Source organism: Antechinus flavipes, chromosome 1, assembly GCF_016432865.1.
Source record: "Antechinus flavipes isolate AdamAnt ecotype Samford, QLD, Australia chromosome 1, AdamAnt_v2, whole genome shotgun sequence".
Classification (NCBI taxonomy): domain Eukaryota; kingdom Metazoa; phylum Chordata; class Mammalia; order Dasyuromorphia; family Dasyuridae; genus Antechinus; species Antechinus flavipes.
This window is the reverse complement of record NC_067398.1, coordinates 202,707,948-202,728,816: the sequence shown is the minus strand read 5'-3', so window position 1 is coordinate 202,728,816 and position 20,869 is coordinate 202,707,948.

The following is a 20,869-nucleotide window of genomic DNA, read 5'->3' as shown; positions in this document are numbered from 1 at the left end:
ATGTTGTGTAAAACAGGTGATGATACACATCCTTATTTCAGTCCTGATCATACTGGAAAGCTCCTAACATCCCAATTACATAGAATGTTTGCTGGTAAGTTTATGTAGATGTTGCTTATAATTTTATGGGAAACTCCATTTATTCTATGTTCTCTAGTGTTTTTAAATGGATTTTGTTAAAGGCTTTTTCTGCATCTATTGAGATAATCAGGTGATTCTGTTGGTTTGTTATTGATATAGCCATTATCCTAATAATGTCCCAAATATTAAAACATTCCTATTTTAAATACATTCCTGATATAAGTTCCTCATATAAACCCCATCAAGTCATAATGTATTATCATGATGATAAATTACTGAAATCTCTTGGCTCTTATTGTATTTAAAAAGTTTGCATCAAAATGTATTAAAGAAATAGATCTATAATTTCCTGTTTTGGCTCTTCCTAGTTAATGTATTAGCACCATATTTATGTTACAGGAATTTTGTAAGACTCCTTCTTTGTCTATTTTCCCAAAGATTTTATATAATATTGGAATTAATTTTTTAAAAATGTTTGATGGAATTCAGTTCTAAATGTATCTGACCCTGGGGATTTTAACTTCAGGAGTTCATTGAGAACGTGCTCAATTACTTTCTTTTTTTTTTTTTTTCCTAAAGTGGGGTCATTTAAGGATTTTATTTTCTATTTATATTTTTGTAAATACACATCCAGTTTATATTATTAACTTTATTGGCACACAGTTCAGCAAAATAGTTCCTAATTATTTTGATATCCTCTTCAATGGTAGTAGATTTACCATTTTCAATTTTAAAGCTGGTAATTTGGCTTTCTTTTTCCTTTTAAATCAAAATAACCAAAGTTTTATCTATTTTGTCATTTGTCTGTTTTCATAAAACCAGTTCTTAGGTTTGTTTATTAGTCCAATTGTTTTCTGTTTTTCAGTGTTATTAATCTTTCTTTGACTTTGAGAATTTCTAATTTGATGTTTAATTAGGATTTTTGAATTTTTTTCTTTCTCTAACTTTTTAAGTTTCCTGCATTAATGTCCTCTTTCTCTATTTTATCCACGTAAACATTTGGAGATATAAAATTTACCCTAAGTATTGTTTTGATTGCATTATAAAAATGCTGTCACATCATCTCATTATTGTTAATCTCTGGGTAAATTATTTATTATTTTTATGATTTCCTATTTGATCCACTCATTCTTGGCATTAGATGTTATAATACTCAGTTAATTCTGAATCTTTTCTCACATATCTTTTTTATATGTGATTTTTTTTTCATCATGATCCATAAAGAATTAATGTCGTATTTTCATCTTTTAGATTTGGATTGTGAGTTTTTAATGACATGGTCAGTTCTGTAGATGCCATATACCTCTTAGAAAAAGTATGTCTCTTTCTTTTCCCATTCAGTTTTCTTCAGTGGTCTATAATATCTAACTTTACTAACATTCTATTCACTTCCCTAACTTTTCTTTTCTTTATTTTTGATTAGTTTTATCTAATGACAAGATGGGGAGGTTGAGGTCTCCTACAAATATAGTTTTGCTGCTTATTTCTTCCTGTAACTCATTTAACTCCTTCAAGAATTTAGATCTTATACCACTTGGTGAATATATATATATATATATATATATATATATATATATATATATAGTATTGATATCAATTCATTGTTTATGATACCTTTAAGCAAGACTTAGCTTGCTTTTTTGTCTCCTTTAATTACATCTCTTTTTGCTTTTGCTTTGTCTGAGATCAGAATTTCTATCCCTGTTTTTTTTTTAGTGACTTTGACTGAAGCATAATATATTCTACTCCTCTCTTTTACTTTTAACCCCCTTTCTATCTCTCTGCCTCAAATGCATTATTTATAAGCAACATATTATAGGATTTTGTTTTTTAATCCATTATTTCTACTCATCTCCATTTTATAGGAGAGTTCATCCCAATCACATTCTTAGTTATGATTACTGTGCATTTCCCTCTCTCCTATTTTCCCCTAACAATTTTTTTCTCTCTCTCCTTACATGCTGCTCCTTCACATCAATGTTTTGCTTATAATAATCAATTTATTCAATCTGCATTCCCTCCCATGAGCCCCACCTTTTACAACCATTTTCTTTTCCCTTTCCTCCTCTTACTAGCCTGCAGGATAAGAATGCTTTGTTTACCCAACTCAGTGACTATTTGTTCTATCTTTGGGCCAAATCTGATGATAACAATGCTTAAATAATTCTCTACTCACTTCTTTCCCTCTATTATAATAGGTCTTTCACGCCTTTGACAAGTATCATCTTCTCATGGAGAGCTATAAACAATATAATCTTAATTAGTAACAGGTTTTGTTTGTTTTTTTTTTTTTTTAATGCATCTTTTTATCCTTCTCTCTAGTCTTTTATTTGAATTCAAACTTTTTGTTCAGCTCTGGTCTTTTCATCAGGAAAATTGAAAGCCCCCTGCTTAATTAAATATCCATCATTTCCCATGAAAGATTATACTCAGGTTTATTGGGTAGTTTCTAATTGGCAGTTACTTTGCTTTTCAAAGTATCATATTTAAATGTTAATGTATCATATTCCAAGTCAGCATCATATTTCAAAGTATCATAGTCCAGATCAGCAGGATGATTTCAGAAAATCCTGGAAAGACTTACATGAACTAATTCTAAGTGAAGTGAGCAGAACCAAGAGAACATTATACCCAGCAACAACAAGATTATGGGATGACCAATTGTGATGGATTTGGCTTTTTTCAGCAATGAGGCAATTCATGACAATTCCAATGGACTTGTAATAGAAAGAGTCATCTGCATCCATAAAGAAGGCTTTGGGGACTGAATGTGGATTATAACAGCATTTTCACTTTTTTGTTGCCTTTGCTTGCTTGCTTTTTTCATTATCATTTTTTTTCCTTTTTGATTTGATTTTTCTTATACAGCATGGTACATGTGGAATTGTGTTTGGAAGAATTACACATGTTTAACCTATATAGGATTACTTGCTGTCCAAGGAAAGGGGTAAGGAAGAGCAAGAAAATTTGGAATACAAGATTTTGCAAAGATGAATGTTGAAAACTATCTGTGCATGTATTCTGAAAATAAAAAAGCTATTATTAAAGAAAATATACCATATTTCAGGCTATTGAAGTAGAAGTTATGAAGTAATGGGTAATGCTGACTGGTTCCTTGATATTTTAATTGTTCCTTTCTGGCTATTACCATTATTTATTTTTTGACCTGATAATTTTGGAATTATGCTACAAATATTCTTGGAATCATTTTTAGATTTCTTTCAGAAGATGATCAATGGGTTCTTTTTTCAATACATTAGGAGACACCTTGTTTTTCAGACACAGCAAGCAAGTTATGCCCTAAACTTGGTATAACATCAATCCTTTCCCCTCATAGTCTTTATGATCTCAATCATAGAAACATCTCAGAATTGTTTCTGGTCATAAACCCCTAGTATGAATTAAACTTGTCACATTGTTACTATTACCCCTCATTGTCAGAGCTACAGCTCATTATGCAGCTTTTTCTATAATTATTGAGATTTATCTACCCTAAACAATATCCTTACCATTAGGAAAAAGATTCTGGCATATGTCTTCTTTCTTGCAAACCATTTTTCTTAGTTTGACATTAAACTTCTGTTTTTGTTCTAACAGTCCTATCTATAGCCTACTTTGTTTAGATTCAGCCATGTACTGGTTAGAGGCCTGTTGTGGTCCAAATAATATTTTCAAAGACTATTCACATAAATCATCAGCATTTTAATATATTACTAACATAGTCTAGCAGCAAGTGATACAAAGAGAAATTCCATTTAAAAATAAATTTAGATCATGTAAAATATTTGTGAGTCTACCTGCCAATGCAGTCAGACACTATATGAACAAAATTACAAAACACTTTCCATGGAAATAAAGTCAGATCTAATCAACTGGAAAAATATCAAGTGCTCATGGGTAGGCTGAGCTGATATAATAAAAATGACATTAATACCTAAATTAACCTACTTATTCAGTGCCATATCAGTCAAACCACCAAGAAATTATTTTATACAGCTAGAAAAAATAGCTAAACCAGGAGACTGATGAGGGACTTATAAAAAATGCCTACTCTGTCTACAATCAGAATCAATACCTGCTATAGTGTTTCACCCTGCAACTATCCAAAGAAATGGGATGGAAAAGACTTTGATAGTGCTGTTTGCATTCTTCAGCCTGGGGACTCAGATAACAGTCACTTCACCACAAGAGTAGCCAGATGTTAAAGTCCAAATCCTTTATTATCTCCTTCACAGTCTAGTTTCCTTGCCTGGAGCTTCAGCTAGCTTTCTGGAGATCCTTTAGGCGTTTTGGTTTCAGTGGAGAGTGCAGAAGGCTAGGCCAGCCACCAAGAGGCTAATGAAGATGGAATGAATATGTCTCTGGTTGGCTCTGAGAGCTTGAGTTCCCACCTCCAGTCCACTTGTCTTCTCTATCTCTGTCTCCAATCCTCTCACTCCCCCAGGAAAGCCACCAGGAGCCTGACTGAAGGTGGAATGAATCTCTCTCCTTGGCTCTGAGAGTTTGAGCTCCTTCCTCCATCCTGCTTGTCTTCTCTCTCTCTGACTCTGGCTGAGGCTCTCAGCTTATATACTCTACACTGACTATAAAACAATCATTATATCACTAGGAAACCATTATTTGTTGTAAGATTAAATCAATCATACTGAACTTAGAGAATTATTAAGCACCATGCTAAACTAGATAACCATTTTCTTTATCAATTCCACTGACAACACCTTGTAAGAATCCTTGTTTCAGAGTTCTGGCCCATAAAATGGTCCAGCATCCAGATATTTAAAGAAGTAAAGTCATTTACTGAAAGAAAGAGACAGCAAAATTACACTAGTGAAGGACCTCATCCTTTCAGAATGAGATAAATGTAAGCACAAAATAAACAAGAAAGAAACTGGGGAGGTTATTAGAATTTTAGAAAATTTAGATATGATCGACCTCAAGAGGAAACTGAATAAGAATAAAAAGAAACATATTTTTTTCTCAGCAGTATAAGCCATCCTCACAAAAAATTATCATGTATTAGAGCATTAAAAAGCTCACAATCACATGCAGAAAAACAGAAATAATAAATGCATCCTTTTTACAGCATGATGAAATAAATATTATATTTACTTAAGGGCCAATTAAAGATAGACTAAAAACCAACTGGAAATTAAATAATCTAATTCTAAATTGAATCCAATTTTAATTATGTCATCATGCTGTAAAAAGGATACGTTTATTATACATTTATTATACTATACAATGATTAATTCTGATGGATATGGCTCTCCAAAAATGAGATGCTTCAAATCAGTTCCTCTTCTTCAGTGACAAAGAGTACCATCTACAGCCAGAGAGCAGACTATGAGAAACTGAGTATGGGGCACAACATAACATTTTCACTCTTTCTGTTGTTGTTTGCTTGCACTTTGTTTTCTTTCTCAGTTTTTCTTTTTCTTCCTTCTTGAAATGATTTTTCTTGTGCATCAAGATAACTGTATAAATAGTTATACATACATTGGACTTAGCATGTATTCTGACATATTTAACATGTATTGGACTACCAACCAGCTAGGGGAGGGAGTAGTGGGAAAGAGGGGAAAATTTGGAACAAAAGATTTAGCAAGGGTAATATTGGAAAAATTACTCATGCATATGCTTTGTAAATAAAAAAGTTTTTAATTTAAAAAAGATCTCTTTCAGGGCAGTTAAAAGGAGTACACATAGGAAGAGGCTGTGTATGAGATGACTTTAACATGATGATACAAAAAAGAATTTAAGGGATAGAACAGAAGATTGGAAGATAAAGAAAGGAGAGGCAAAATAGGGTACATTATATCACATATAGAGGCACAAAACAACTATTACAGTATAGGGAAAGTACAGAGAGGAATAAGCATTATTTAAACATTAGGCTTAAAAAAAAAAGAATAACATACATATTTTGGTATAGAAATTTATCACACCCTATAGAGAAGTAGAAGGGGAAAAGGGGAAAAAAAGGGGCAGGCTGATAGAAATGAGGGAAGAAGTAAACAGAGAAAAGAGTAAGACAAAGAAGGGGTGATAAAAGGGAAGACATATTGAAGGAGATGAGATTCAAAAGCAAGACTTATGAGCAGGGTTATGGTAAAAGGAGAAAGAAAAGCATCATCAGGAAAAAAAATGGGATGGAAGGAAAAATAGGTTTAGTAATCTTAACTGTGAATGTGAATGAGATGGACTCTCCCATAACATCAAAGCAGAAAGCAGAATGGATTAAAAACCAGAATCCTACAATATGTTGATTAAAACAAATATATTTGAATGCTAAATTGTACAATAGACAATAAAGTAATAATAATACTAAATACATATGCACTAAGTGGTATAGCATTCAAATTCTTACAGGATAAGTTAAGTGACTTACAGGAAGAAACAGACACCGTAATTATACTAATGGGGGACATCAATATTCCTATCTCAGAACGAGATAAATCTCATCTTAAAATAAACAAGAAATAAGTTAAGGAGGTGAATAGAATTTTAGAAAACTTAGATGTTGGTAACAAAAGATGCCAGAGTGGTTCAGAAAATTTCAAGATATTCAGATTTCTCTCACAAACAAAATAATATTGCACCTAAGGACTAACATAAGAGTTCTGAAAGACAAAGAATATCTTACATAAAACAGAGCTCCTTCTAAGACTAGCAGAGAAGTCCCAAGAAAGACCTCAGCACAGAGGATTAAGTACCATGGAGTATAAATATACCTATGGTAGCTCCACTAACAGTAAATGGGAAGCTCGGGGGCAAACTGGGTTCACAGATAGCCTTAGCTTCAAATTTAAGGAATTTCATCTCTTGGACCGCTGAGTAGGTCAAAATCTAGAAAGGTCAGTGAACATCTCCTGATAAGTAACATCAGATCCAACTATGCTGCTGATATACTTCCTTGGGGAGAGATGGAACCATCATACATCATGAGTGCAGAAGCAGTAGAGTGAAAATGCTGCTGGTTGCGAATACTTAAAAGAGGGAGAATTTTTTGATATTGGATTTAAAGACAAAAGGGAGAACTGAAGTAAAGACAGAAACAGCCCTCAGACTAACACTTGAGGTGATAAATGCTGTTAGTCCATTATTTTAAAAAAATGAGCAGAGAAAGAGAGAGAACCACAGGTAGCTACTACAAGAATAAGGAAGACTGAAGTTCATCTTCAGAGCACAATACAGGGGGGGAAAAGCCTCCTCTGGTACAAAGAGTGATGTTAAATGATTCACGGAGTAGAAAGAATTTATAGAAGCACTTAAAAAGATTTTAAATATCAAATGGCAGTTTGAAGAAAAATGTAAATGAAAGAAATAGAGTAATCCAAGAAAAACAATATTATGAAAAAAAAGTTTATCAAAGGCAAAAAAAAAAAAAAAATTCAGAGTGCTCAAGACGAAAATAACTCTTTGGAAATTAGAATTGTGAAAGAAGAAGCCAGTGAAGTAATCAGAGACTAAGAAATAATAAAGCAAAATAAAAAGAATGGAAATATAGAAAAGAATATGAAACATCTTATAAGAAAAATAAGAGATGGAGAAAACAGATCAAGAAGAGAAAACTTATGAATAGGTGAGTTTTCTGAAAGCTATGCTCAAAAAAAAAAAAGAAAGAAAGAAATCTTTAAAAATAAAATAAAAAAAAAATTAATTCCCCTGAAGTGTTAGAAAAGAAAGGAAAATGGAGATGGAGCCTTAAAAGAAAAAAAATGAGAAAATACCAAAAGAAAAAAAAAAAAGGAAATGAGCAAGAAACAAAAAAGAACCTTTAATAATTAGTAGAATTTAATAATTTAATAAGTAGAAAGTTATTATGATAATAGGGAAGACCAAAACATAAACTCAGATGAGGATAGAATGTCTACAAAGGAAATTTCAAAGAATGATATACGTTGGTCTCAAGCGTAAAGAGGATCCTTGGTAATATTCATGAAAGACATCAAAAGATAAGTAAAAGATGTAGAAGTAAAAAATGAAAAAAGAAATGAGAAGTATGCATGAGAGTGTCAACAGTTTGGAAAAGAAAAGAAAAAAAAATATCTGAAGAAAACAATTACTTAACTAGTTGAATAAACAAAATGGAGAAAGAGATACAAAAGCTAATTGAAGAAAATTGAATATTAAAAACTAGAACAAAATTAAAATGTGGAACTGTCCTAAAAAAAGAGGAAATAGGAGGCATAATGGGACAATTAGTTCACATGAAAAGGTGCAAAACACCTATTACAATCAAGGGAAAGAAGGGAGGGGGATAAGACTTGTCTGAAGCTTGATCTCATAAGTTTTGGCTTTAAAAGGGTATAATATAATCATACATTTGGGTGTAGAAAACTATCAAGGGGGTGGAGCAAAGTTGCCAGAGAAGACTCAGGCAACATTCTAAGCTCCTCTCATATACTCCCTACTAATTACCAAATTCAGTCTCAAAAATAGTGCTTGATTGGTAAAATTCATGAATATTGGAAGTACAACAACTTACCAGCCAAAGATAATCTGGAGAATAGTCAGAAAAGGTTTGTCCTGATGGGCACGAGCAGGCCAGTACAAGGAAGGAGATATAAGCAGAAACTAGCATACTGAACAGACCAGGATGGTGCCAGTCTCCATGGCTGGAAAATTTAGAGGGAGGACTCTACCACAGATTGGGCTCTACGTTGGTTGCAAAGCAGTAGATCAGCAGAGAAGTCAAAGTCAAAGGTAGAGTGTACTCCGAAAAAATGCCAGAATCTAACAGGATCTGGCTACACTCACCCAAAACCACAAGTAAATGACTCAGTACAGACCACAGCACATCTGGGCAGCCACATTCTGCAGCACAGGGCTTTTGCCTGTGGCAGTCACAAATCTACACAGCAGTTCAGCCAGGGGCAACTTCTAAACTGCACATCATGGGGCTCTGCTTGGGGCAATAGAACTTCCCATAACTGCATTCCCCAGGGCAGAGACATTTCTTGTGGGAGACTCTTCCTAATTAAACTTCTAATCCCCACAGGTGGGGTTCTGCCTGGGGCAGTGACACTTTTGCTGCTCAGCCTCCAGCCCCAGGGCAGTTGCTAATCCACACAGTGGGGCTCTTCTTAGAGCACTTCCACAGCTTGGTCACTCTTGGCAGCCCATTTGCAGGACAGCTACTGTTCATATATCTATCCTTGCTCTGCAGAGGAAGCTGGTAACCTCCTTGCCCTGAAGGCAGACCGTAAGGGCTTCAAAAAACTGAGTAAAAAAGACAAACAGACCATTGAAAGCTTCTATACAGAAAGAGAGCAGGTTTAAGGAGACTAAAAGAAGACAGTGTTCAGACACAAACCTCAAAGGGGAATGTAACCTAGTCCCCATCACACAAGGCTCTCTTAGAAGAAATAAAACAATCTTAAAGGAGAGCTAGAAGAAAAACGGGGTAAGGAAAGAGAAGCTATTCAAGAGAGTATAGAAAAGGCTTATAACTCAAAGAAAAGTTTGATAAAGTGGAAAAAGAAAACAACTTCCTGAAATGAGTATTGGAAAAGGTAAAGAACTCCCAGGAAAGTAGGATTTGTGAATTGGAAAAGGTAAAGAACTCCCAAAAAGATAGGATTTGTGAATTGGAAAAAGAAAATAACAGTAAAAAAAAATAGTGAAATGGAAAACAAATTCCAAAGAGCAAAACAACTCATTTAAAAACTCAATTGGACATATATAAAAAGGAGTAAAAAAAAAAAATCAAGAAAATAACTCATTAAAAATCAGAATTGAACAAGGAATGATTCCTTTAGACATCAAGAATCAGTCAAGTAAAATCAAAAAAATGAAAACTAGGAAAAAGTGTTAAATATCTACTTGGAAAAACAACAGCCCTGGAAAAAATACCAAGAAGAGATAATCTGAGGATTATTGGACTTCCTGAAAATTATAATGAAAAAAAGAGCCTAGATATTATTTTATAGGAAATCATCAAAGAGAACTGCCTAGATGTAATAGAATCAAAAGGTAAAATAAGCATTGAAAGAAGTCATCAAAAACCTTCTGAAAAAGACCCTAAAATAAAAACTCCAAAGAATGTTGTGGCTAAATTTCAGAACTATCAGACTAAGGAAAAAAAAATATCATAAACAGCCAGAAAAAAAAAAAAATTCAAATACCAAGGAGCCAAACTAAGGATCACTCAAGATGTAGCTACTTCCACATTAAAAGACTGAAGGGCCTAGCATCTGATATTCTGGAAGTCAAAAGAACTTGGAATGTAGCCAAGAATAAACTACCCAGCTAAGCTAAGCATTTTCTTGCAGAAAAGAAGATGGACATTTAATGAAACAGATGAATTCCATTTGTTTCTAAGGAAAAAAAAAAAACAGAACTAAACAAAAAATTTGACCTCCAACAATAGGACTCAAGAGAAACAGAAAAAGGTTAAAAAAAAAAAATTCTTGAGAACTGTTTTTCTGTTATGGATATACACAAAGAGTACATGTATAATTTTATTTTATTGATATAACATCAAAAAAGGGAAGTAGAAATGGAAAGGGGCTAGTATCAGAAAAAGGGAAAACAGAAAAAGAAAATTATAGACCAATCTCCCTAATGAATACTGATGCTAAAATCTTAAATAAAATATTAGCAAAAAAAACTGCAGAAAATTATCCTCAGGAAAATATACCATGAACAAGTAGGATTTATACCAGGAATGCAGAGTTAGTTCAATATTAGTAAAACTATTATTTTATTGTAATTGACCATATCAAGAACCAAATTAACAAAAAACATAAGATCATCTCAATAGATGCAGAAAACGCATTTGATAAAATCCAACTTGGGAGTATAGGAATAAATGGGCTTTTCCTTAAAATAGTCAATACCATCTATTTAAAATCATTAGTAAGCATCATAGGTAATGGGGATAAACTGGAATCATTCCCAATAAGATCAGGAGTGAAACAAGGTTGTCCACTATCACCATTACTATTTAATATTGTATTAGAAATGCTAGCTTTGGCAATAAGAGTTGAGAAAGAGATTAAAGGAATTACAGTAGGTAATGAGGAAACCAAATTATCACTTATTGCTGATGATATGATGATATACTTAAAGCACCCCACAGAGTCTACTGAAAAACTATTAGAAATAATCCCCATTTTTAACAAAGTTGGAGGATACAAAATAAACCTACATAAGTCTTCAGCATCCAATAGTTAGAGTTACGAAAAGAAATTCCATTTAAAGTAACTACCAATAGTATAAAATATTTGGAAATCTATCTGCCAAGTGAAAATCAGGAACTTTATGAAGAAAACTGCAGAACAATTTCCACACAAATAAAGTCAGATTTAACCAATTTGAAAAATATTAAGTAGTATTGAATAGTGTGAGCAAATATAATAAAAATGACAATACTACCTAAACTAATCTATTTATTTAATGCTATAGCAAATGGACTCCCCAGAAAACTATTTTAATGACCTAGAAAAAAATAACAACAAAATTCATATAGAAAAAACAAAATGTCAAGAATTTCAAGGGAACTAATAAAAAAAAAAATCAAATGAAAGTGGCCTAGTTGTACCAAATTTAAAATTATATTATAAAGCAGTGGTCACCAAAACCATTTTGTATTGGCTAAGAAATAGACTAGTTGATTAGTGGAACAGGTTAGTTTCAAAACAAAATAGTAAATAACTAATAATCTAGTGTTTGACAAACCCAAAGACCTCAACTTTTGCGGTAAGACTTCACTGTTTGACAAAAACTGCTGGAAAAATTGGAAATTAGTATGGCAGAAATTAGGTATTGACCCACACTTAACACTGTACACCAAGATAAGGTCAAAATGACTTCCTGATCTAGGCATTAAGAATGAGAATATAAATTAATTAGAAGAACATCGGATAGTTTACCTCTCAGACCTGTGGAGGAGGAAGGAATTTGTGACCAATAAGAACTAGAGATCATCATTGATTCCAAAATAGAAAAATTTTATTACATCAGACTAAAAAGTTTTTCTTGTAGAAACAAAACTAATGCAGACAAGATTAAAAGGGAAGCAATAAACAGGGAAAACATTTTTACAGTCAAAGGTTCTGATAAAGGCATCATTTCCAAAATAGATAGAGAATTGACTCTAATTTATAAGAAATCAAGCCATTCTCCAATTGATAAATGGTCAAAGGATATGAACAGACAATTCTCAGATGAAGAAATTGAAAATATTTCTAGCCATATGAAAAGATGCTCCAAGTCATTATTAATCAGAGAAATGCAAATTAAGACAACTCTGAGATACCACAACACACCTGTTAGATTGATTAGAATGACAAGAAAAGATAATGCTGAATGTTGCATATGATGTGGGAATACTGGGACACTGATACACTGTTGGTGGTATTATGAATACATCCAACCATTCTGGAGAGCAATTTGGAACTATGCTCAAAAAATTATCAAACTGTGCATACCCTTTGATCCAGCAGTGTTACTACTGGGGCTCATATCCTAAAGAGATTATAAAGAAGGGAAAGGAATCTGTATGTGCAAGTGTGTTTGTCTCAGCTCTTTGTAGCAGCCAGAAACTGGCAACTGCATGAATGCCTATCAATTGGAGAATGAATTAACTGTGGTATTAGAAAGTTATGGAATATTATTGTAAGAAATAACCAGCAGGATGATTTCAGAAAGGCCTGGAGACACTTACATGAACTGATGTTGAGTGAAACGAGCAGGACCAGGAGATCATTACATACTTCAACAACAACAACTTCAATGATCAATTCTGATGGACAAGCCTCTATTTAATAAAGAGATGAACCAATTCAGTTGCAATTGGGCAATAATGAATAGAACCAGCTACACCAGCAAAATAACTCTGGGAAATGAGTGTGAACTACTACATAGCATTCCCAGTTCCTCTACTGGAACAAAATTTATTATGCTTCAGCTGAAGGAAAAAAAAAAGCAAAAAACAAAAAACAGGGGTAGCATTTGTGATCCCAGATAAAGCAAAAGTAAAAATAGATTTTATTAAAAGAGATTACGAAAGTACATCTTGATAAACAGTAGCATAAATAATGAAGTAGTAACAATACTAAATGTGTATGCACCAAGTGGTGAATCAAATAAAATTCTGGAGAAGATTTTAAGCCAGTTACTGGAAGAAAAAGACAGCAAAACTATTCTAGTAGAGGAAATCAATACACACACACATACATACGTACGTACATATATAGGAGCAGTCACCAAAATCATTTGGTATTGGTTAAGAAATAGAGTGTAGTTCAATGGAATACATTAGATACACAAACAACATAATAATTAAGCCCTATAGCTATGAGATCAATGTTCCTTTAAATGATCAAAAAAGCTCTAATTGGAAAGAATGAAAGAATTAAGGGAGGCAAAGATATTGTCAAAGCAATTCAATGAAAATTGGGAGAGAGAACCATTAAAATAAAGATATGATGTATATTGTTTGATGTGTATGAAAAAAAGCAATTTTAGACAAGTTAAAAAAATCCATGAACTGTGAAAAGTCAGTCAAAATAACATAGAAAACAGATATCAGCTAAAGCAAACAGTATAGTCTTTGTTAAAAATCTATGATCAAGATATAATTTTTCTGGCTGTTAGTATTCTGATGTGTTAAATGATCATGTTAGAACATACAATCTCTGTCTTTTTTTTTTTTTTTTTTTTTGCTAAGGCAATTGGAATTAAGTGATTGGCCCAGTGTCACACAGCTAGAAACTGTTAAGTGTCTGAGGCCAGATTTGAATGCAGGTCCTTTTGACTTTAGGGCTGGTGTTCTATCCACTGTGCCACCTAGCTCCCACTCTCTCTTTTTTGAGATTAAGGAAAACTTTATTTTTAATAATATTTTATTTTTCCAAATACATGCAAAGATAATTTTCAACATTCATTTTTGCAAAAGTTTGTGTTCCAAATTTTTATCCTTTCTTTCCCTTTCCCAACTTTCTTGGACAGCAAGCAATCTGATATAGGTTAAACATATGCATTTCTTTTACATATATTTCCATATTCATTATGTTGTGCAAGAAAAATCAGTACAAAAAGGTAAAAAACACATAAGAAGGAAAAATAAATAAACATACAAAAAACAAAAAAAGGGGCCAACACTATGCTTTGATCCATATTCAGTGTCCATAATTCTCTCTATACATGTGGATGGCCTTTTCTACCTCATCCAATGAAACTGTCTTGAATCACCTCATTATTGAAAAGAGCTTTATTTGTACCTTATTTTCTAACTATATTGTTTAACTCATATGGTTCTCTGTGCAACATATATTTTATATTTAAATTGTACTCAGTCAGGTTTTTGATGAACATTTTAAAAAAATATATAATAACTGTCCTGATATTCCATATATACATTTTTTTAATTCTCAATAATCAGAACCACTTAATCTTTGCCTTTAATCTAAGCTTTATTCTATAATTATTGCATTTTTAATGAATCATAAGTATGTCCATATCTCAAGTGTATCACTATTAAGCTAGACTTACTAGTTGTCCTTCTCTGATCCCATAGACTGGTTCAATAGTTAGGATTCTCCTTTATCTCTTGTACCCAAAGTTCTACCTCTAATCAATTCTCTAAGAATTCATGGGGAAGGAAAAAAAAAAAAAAACATTTATTGAGTGCATACTTTGTGCCAGGCATTATATTAAGTGCTTTACAGATATTATCTCATTTAACTCTCTTAAGAACCCTGTTATAGAAACACTATTATCACCTACCCTTCTCATTTTATTGTTGATGAATTAAGCCTGAGATTAAGTGATTTGTCCAGGGTCACACAACTAGCATTTGAAATTAAGTCTTCTTCATTCAATTCTCAGGTTATTACCCACTGTGCCACATAGGTGGCTTTAACTCATGGACTCATGGTCTATTACATTTGAGTCTCTGCTATAAATCCCTCCCTATATTCTTAATCCTTCTGAAGCTAAAGCAGGGGTGAGCTTAGATTCACAGTTCCAATGAGAACTATGGAGAGATTTTAGGAAAGCAATAAATTTTGTTGGGAATAAAAATATTTTTATTTTCACTGATCTTTGGTTTCATTGGTAATTATAAGCTTTTTATCTTATGCATTTTTAAAATATTATTCTGAGAATAGGTACATAAGAACTCTTGGTCTAAAGATGTGTCTCTCCATATTTTTTGAGCTATATTCTGGCTATCTTTTATCTGATCTCTTTCATACTTACCACACGTCTTTCCAGAGCTCTACTTCTTATAACCCTTGTTTTAGACTGTTTCCATCTGTAGCTATTCAGGGAGGACTAGCACTGCTTTTGTAAAGATTCATTTTTCAGTGCTGCTCATTCACATTTGGTATCTACCTTCAATTCTCATATGTGACTCCAAGAAGCTGTATCAAGGTACACCCTAATAAAACACTCTTGACAAATGAGGCAAACTAGGATAACCAAAAGGCCTCAAATCCATCACTGAGTTAGGGTTATATCTATCCCAAGCAGATAAAGACTTCTACCACGTCAGATGGGAGCAGTTTGTTCCAATGACAGTGAAGGTGACTGAAGAAGGTTCTATGGAGTGCATAGAGTATGGTTAGATATCAAAAATGGCATCTGATGCATTACAGACCATTATCAGTTGTCCTGATTTTTGTCTTGCCACTGAAATTTCATGACTTTGGAAAGAGAGTGATGTTTTTGTGCAGTTCTGCCTCACTTAGATCCAATTTAAGAACAAGTCAAGACATTACTTAGTAATGTCTTCAAAAAACAAAGAACAATAATCTGGTAGGATATCTACCGGAGCCTACCAACAGACCTTCTTTTCTTCTTGCCAAGATGTATATTATTCTGCTTATTCATCGCAACCTAATTTCATTGTCACTTTGTACTCGTAGTCTGGTTACTAGATTTTTTTTTTAATGGGTGATTGTTGTATGAATTACTGGCATTGTTTAATACAAAGATTCACATTGCTTATCTTGAATCTCTCTGGATCTTTTTTTTCTCGGTCTTCATTTACTCAGGTGTATGCTATCCTCAGACTTATTGATGCCCAATCCTTATGCTGGGAAACTGGTCAATGTGGGAAAAGTGCTACACTTATCATTATGGAGTGGCCTATTTTTTTTTTTTTAATTGTGGCACTTTCACTTATATCACTATATGTAAATAACTTCAAAGTCTCATTTTTTTTTTCATTCAAAATAGGAAGATAATAGGACTTGGGGCATATACCTCCCTACACTGCTTTAAGCAAAAGCATGTTACAAACTAAAAACATTAATTAGGTGAGACTCTTGGGGTACCTTCTCTCTCTATGGATTTGTGATTATGATGGTAGTAGGAAGAAAGAACCTAATAAGCAGCTAGGGTAGCAACTGAAGTTTGTAATTTAAAGAAGTGTTCTGGATGGAGAAAAGCTCATTGTTTTTGTAATTAAGTCTGACCCTGAGGAGATATAGGTTCTAATTATCTGTCTTGTAGTTGATGTAAGAAGAGTATGTTTTAGTGTGTAGTGGGCATATTCCAGTTGCCCATTGACCTCTAATAGTGGAAAGAAGGCAGGTATATTAAGTGTAAAATAAACATCACTGCTAAAAGATAACATATAGTCAAAAGAGTGCTAGAACTGGAGCCTGCAAAGTCTTAACTTAACTTCTGACATGTTCTGTGAACAAGGGCAAGCTACTTGACTTTTGAATTTCAGTTTCTCCATCTGAAAAATGGGTATAATAATACCATCATCATAATCACAAATCATTATATTGTAGAGTTTCAGGATACTAAACATATTATAAATAATTTTTCCAAAAACAACATCTACCAACAATGCAAGAACAAGCATATAAGGTACCTTGTAAAATTTGCTGGACAAAACACTAGAAAACTATCAGATACACTGAGTTTTGTCATTTTGATAGTGATTAACTTGGTGGTTAAAAAAGACCAACTTATACCAAACCTAAAACTACATTTTAAAGCAGCAGTCATCAAAGCCATTTGGTACTGGCTAAAAATTAGAGTGGTAGATCAGTAAAGTAGATAAGATACACAGGATACAATAATCCAAGTTTATAGTAATCTAGTATTTGATAAAGCCTCAAACTCCAACTATTGGGATAAGAAGTCATTATCTGATAAGAAAAAAAAATTCCTGGGAAAACTGGAAAAAAATATGTCAGAAACTCAGCATAGACCTACATCTCACACCCCATACCAAAATAAGGTCAAAATGGATACATGATTTAGGCATAAAGGATGATACAATAAACAAATCAGGAGAACAATGGATCTTTGGAGAAGTGAGGAATTTATGACCAAAAAATGAGATCTAGAGAACATCATAAAAGTCAAATTGGACAACTTTGTTTACATTAAAGTAAAAAGGTTTTGCCCAAACAAAATCAACAATAATAAAATTAAAAGAAAAGTACAAAGCTGGGAAAAATGTTAAAGCCAGTATTTCTTTTCTTTTCTTTTTCTTTTTCTTTTTTTTTGTTTATTTATTTATTTTAATTTTTATTTAATAATTACTTTATATTGACAGAATCCATGCCAGGGTAATTTTTTTTACAACATTATCCCTTGCACTCGTTTCTGTTCTGATTGTTTTCCCCTCCCTCCCTCCACCCCCTCCCCTAGATGGCAAGCAGTCCTTTATATGTTGGATGTGTTGCAGTATATCCTAGATACAATATATGTTTGCAGAACCGAACAGTTCTCTTGTTGCATAGGGAGAATTGGATTCAGAAGGTATAAATAACCCGGGAAGAAAAACAAAAATGCAGATAGTTCACATTCGTTTCCCAGTGCTCTTTCTTTGGGTGTAGCTGCTTTTGTCTGTCATTTATCAATTGAAACTCAGTTAGGTCTCTTTGTCAAAGAAAAAGCCAGTATTTCTGATAAAGGCCTGGTTTCTAAAATATATAGAGAACTATATCAAATTTAAAAGAATACAAGTCATTTTCCAATTGATAAATGGTCAAAGAATATGAAGAATTTTCAGGTGGTGAAATTAAAATTAAAATTTGTAGTGAGTTCAAATGTTGGAGTTCTTGTTCTTCTCAAAGCACAGCCGGTTTAGCTTAGGGCCCTCCGAATATCTCCAAATCCAAAGGTTCTGTCCGTTAGCCTCTGCCTCTGCTTTCTTCAGCCTCCAACCAGCACAGAGATGGAATGAATCTCTTGTTTCTTTCTCTTGGAGCTCGGCTAGCTTTCTGGTGAGTCTTTCAGACCAGCTCAGTGTGGGGCGTGCAGGAGCCCAGCCACCTACCACAGTGGTATGAGGTGAAGATGAATCTGGTTGTCCACTGAACTCTCACTCATAGCTTTATCCTTTGAAAACTCTTCGTCTGCCACCAGCAGCCAAGTGGAATATATTCTGCCTTGCCTCGGAGAGAGGGCTTCTTACATAACTCCACTGAAATCTGACCGAGAGCCTCTGTCTGTTTCTTTTATCCAAGAGGGAGGAATTGTGGGATACGAGAGCGAGGGATTATGGGTTTTCTCCCATAGTGCTCTCTGGCCCAAAGAGCTTCAAGGGAGGTGTGAACTCATAAAGGTACAAAGTTTATTTTGTGAAGCTAGCATACTTGTGAACTCCAATGAGTAAAGGTGTAAACACAAGCCTTGTATTAATTAGTCCTACTTAGTACCTTGTTTCAGGTTCTGCCCAAAACATCTTCTTGTAAGATTAGATCAACTCTAATTAGTTAGCAGTTTGTAAAGGTTCCAACAAAAATTATATAAAAATATTCCGAATTACTGTTGATTAGGAAAATACAAATTAAAACAACTCTGAAATACCACCTTACAGCTCTAAGATTGGCTAAAATGACAGGAAAAAATAATGATAAATGTTGGAGGGAATGTGGGAAAACTGGGACTCTACTATATTAACGGTGGAATTGTGAACTGATCCAACCATTCTGAAGAGCAATTTGAAATGATTCCTGAAGGGCTATCAAAGTATCTTTTTATATATAACATCAATGATCACTGACTGAACCTTTGTTAATTTTTACCTGGACTAGCCTCCATATGACTTATAGGTTTTATAACTGCCTGAATACTTCAGCTCCTAACAATTCAGTAAATCTAGTTATAGTCCAATTGCAAAATACATCTTACAGCATAGACAGCAGTGTTTTGTCAACCACTTCTTATCTATAACTCTGAACCCTCTGAATGTCAGTTTGTAAACATAAAAGCAAATCAGAGAATAAGACTGTCTTTAAACTCCATTCAAATTCTGCTTTTCTGTTTTAACATGACAAATACATACACTATTTATTAAATAATTTATCATTGGGGACATGGCAAACTGAATGTTGGCATACTAGCAGAAAATAACTCATAATAAATTTGATACATATATTTAAAATATTATTATAATGTACAAAGTTAAAGGCTAGGAAATCAAAATGTACTTTGTAATTAAGCAAAATTACTTTTCTCCAAAAAATGCCATTTGTCTTCCTTGCCTATCCTCCATCAATTATGGAATAGTTATGAATCATAATGAATCCTTCAATTATTATATGCTAATTGTAATCAAGACATTTGTGGCTGTATGTAAAGTAAGAATGCAGATTAGCATTATGCAAGATTTGCAATAAATTGCTTTTACATGTCATATAGTCCTAAAAGCCACTTCTAAATAGCTTTTAATATAGTGATAATAACACTTGGTATTTCAATTTCCAAGGAAAGATTCTTAACAAAAATAGCATTAATTATCTATCCAATAGTTTGAATAATAATGCTAATCATAACCCCTAACATCTACAAAAATGAAGACATACCTATGCAAATATTCAGTAAGTAAGGGTAGTGGGTCAAAAAGAACTATACAAGAAAGAATTTAACATCACCAAGAACTTTGATGATGTAAGTATTGATCTAGTGCTAGACATCCTAGAAAATGGAGTCAAGTGTACCATAGAAACATTTGTAAACATTTAGGTTCTTGGTGGAGATAGAATTTCAGTTGACATTTTTTTTTTAATTCTAAAAGATGATGTTGGGAATATGCTCTACTAAATATGGAAATACATTTGGAAAACTAGCAATGGTCACTGTATTGGAGAAGATCACTTTTTGTCCTAATCCCAAGTAAGGTCAATGCTGAGAAATATTCAAATTGCCAAATAATTGCATTCATTTCATACAACAGTAATGTTGTAAGATTCTGCAAGCTAGGCTTCAGAAACATGTGAACTAAGAATTGCCAGAAGAGCAGGCTGGTTTTTGAAGATGCACAGAGACCAAATTGCCAACATTCTTTTCATTATGGAGAAAGCAAGGGGATTTAACTCTATGGATCACAGAAAACTATGGCAAATGCTCAAATGGCCTTCTTCCCCTTAAAAATCTGTAAGGAAGTGAAGAAGAAATAGAACTGAACATGAAATAAATAACTGATTTAAACCAACTGATTGCTTTAAAATTGGAAAAGCAATATGACAAGTTTGTATATTGTCACTTATTTAACTTATATGCAGAGTAGATCATTCTAAATGCCATCTTGAATAAATTAAAAACTGGAATTAAGATTGAAGATGAAATATAAACAAACTCAGGTAGCAAATACTACCATTCTGATGGCAGAAAGTGAAGAAAAATTAGGAAGATTCTTAATGAGGGTTAAAAAGGACAGTGAAGAAGCTAGCTTGAAATTTAACATTACAGAAACTAAAATATTGACAATTTGTCCCATTGCTTTCCAACAGAGAGAGAAGAAATGAAAGCAGTTTTAGATATTGTATTTTGGTGCTCAAACATTACTTCAAATGGTGGTTACAGCCAT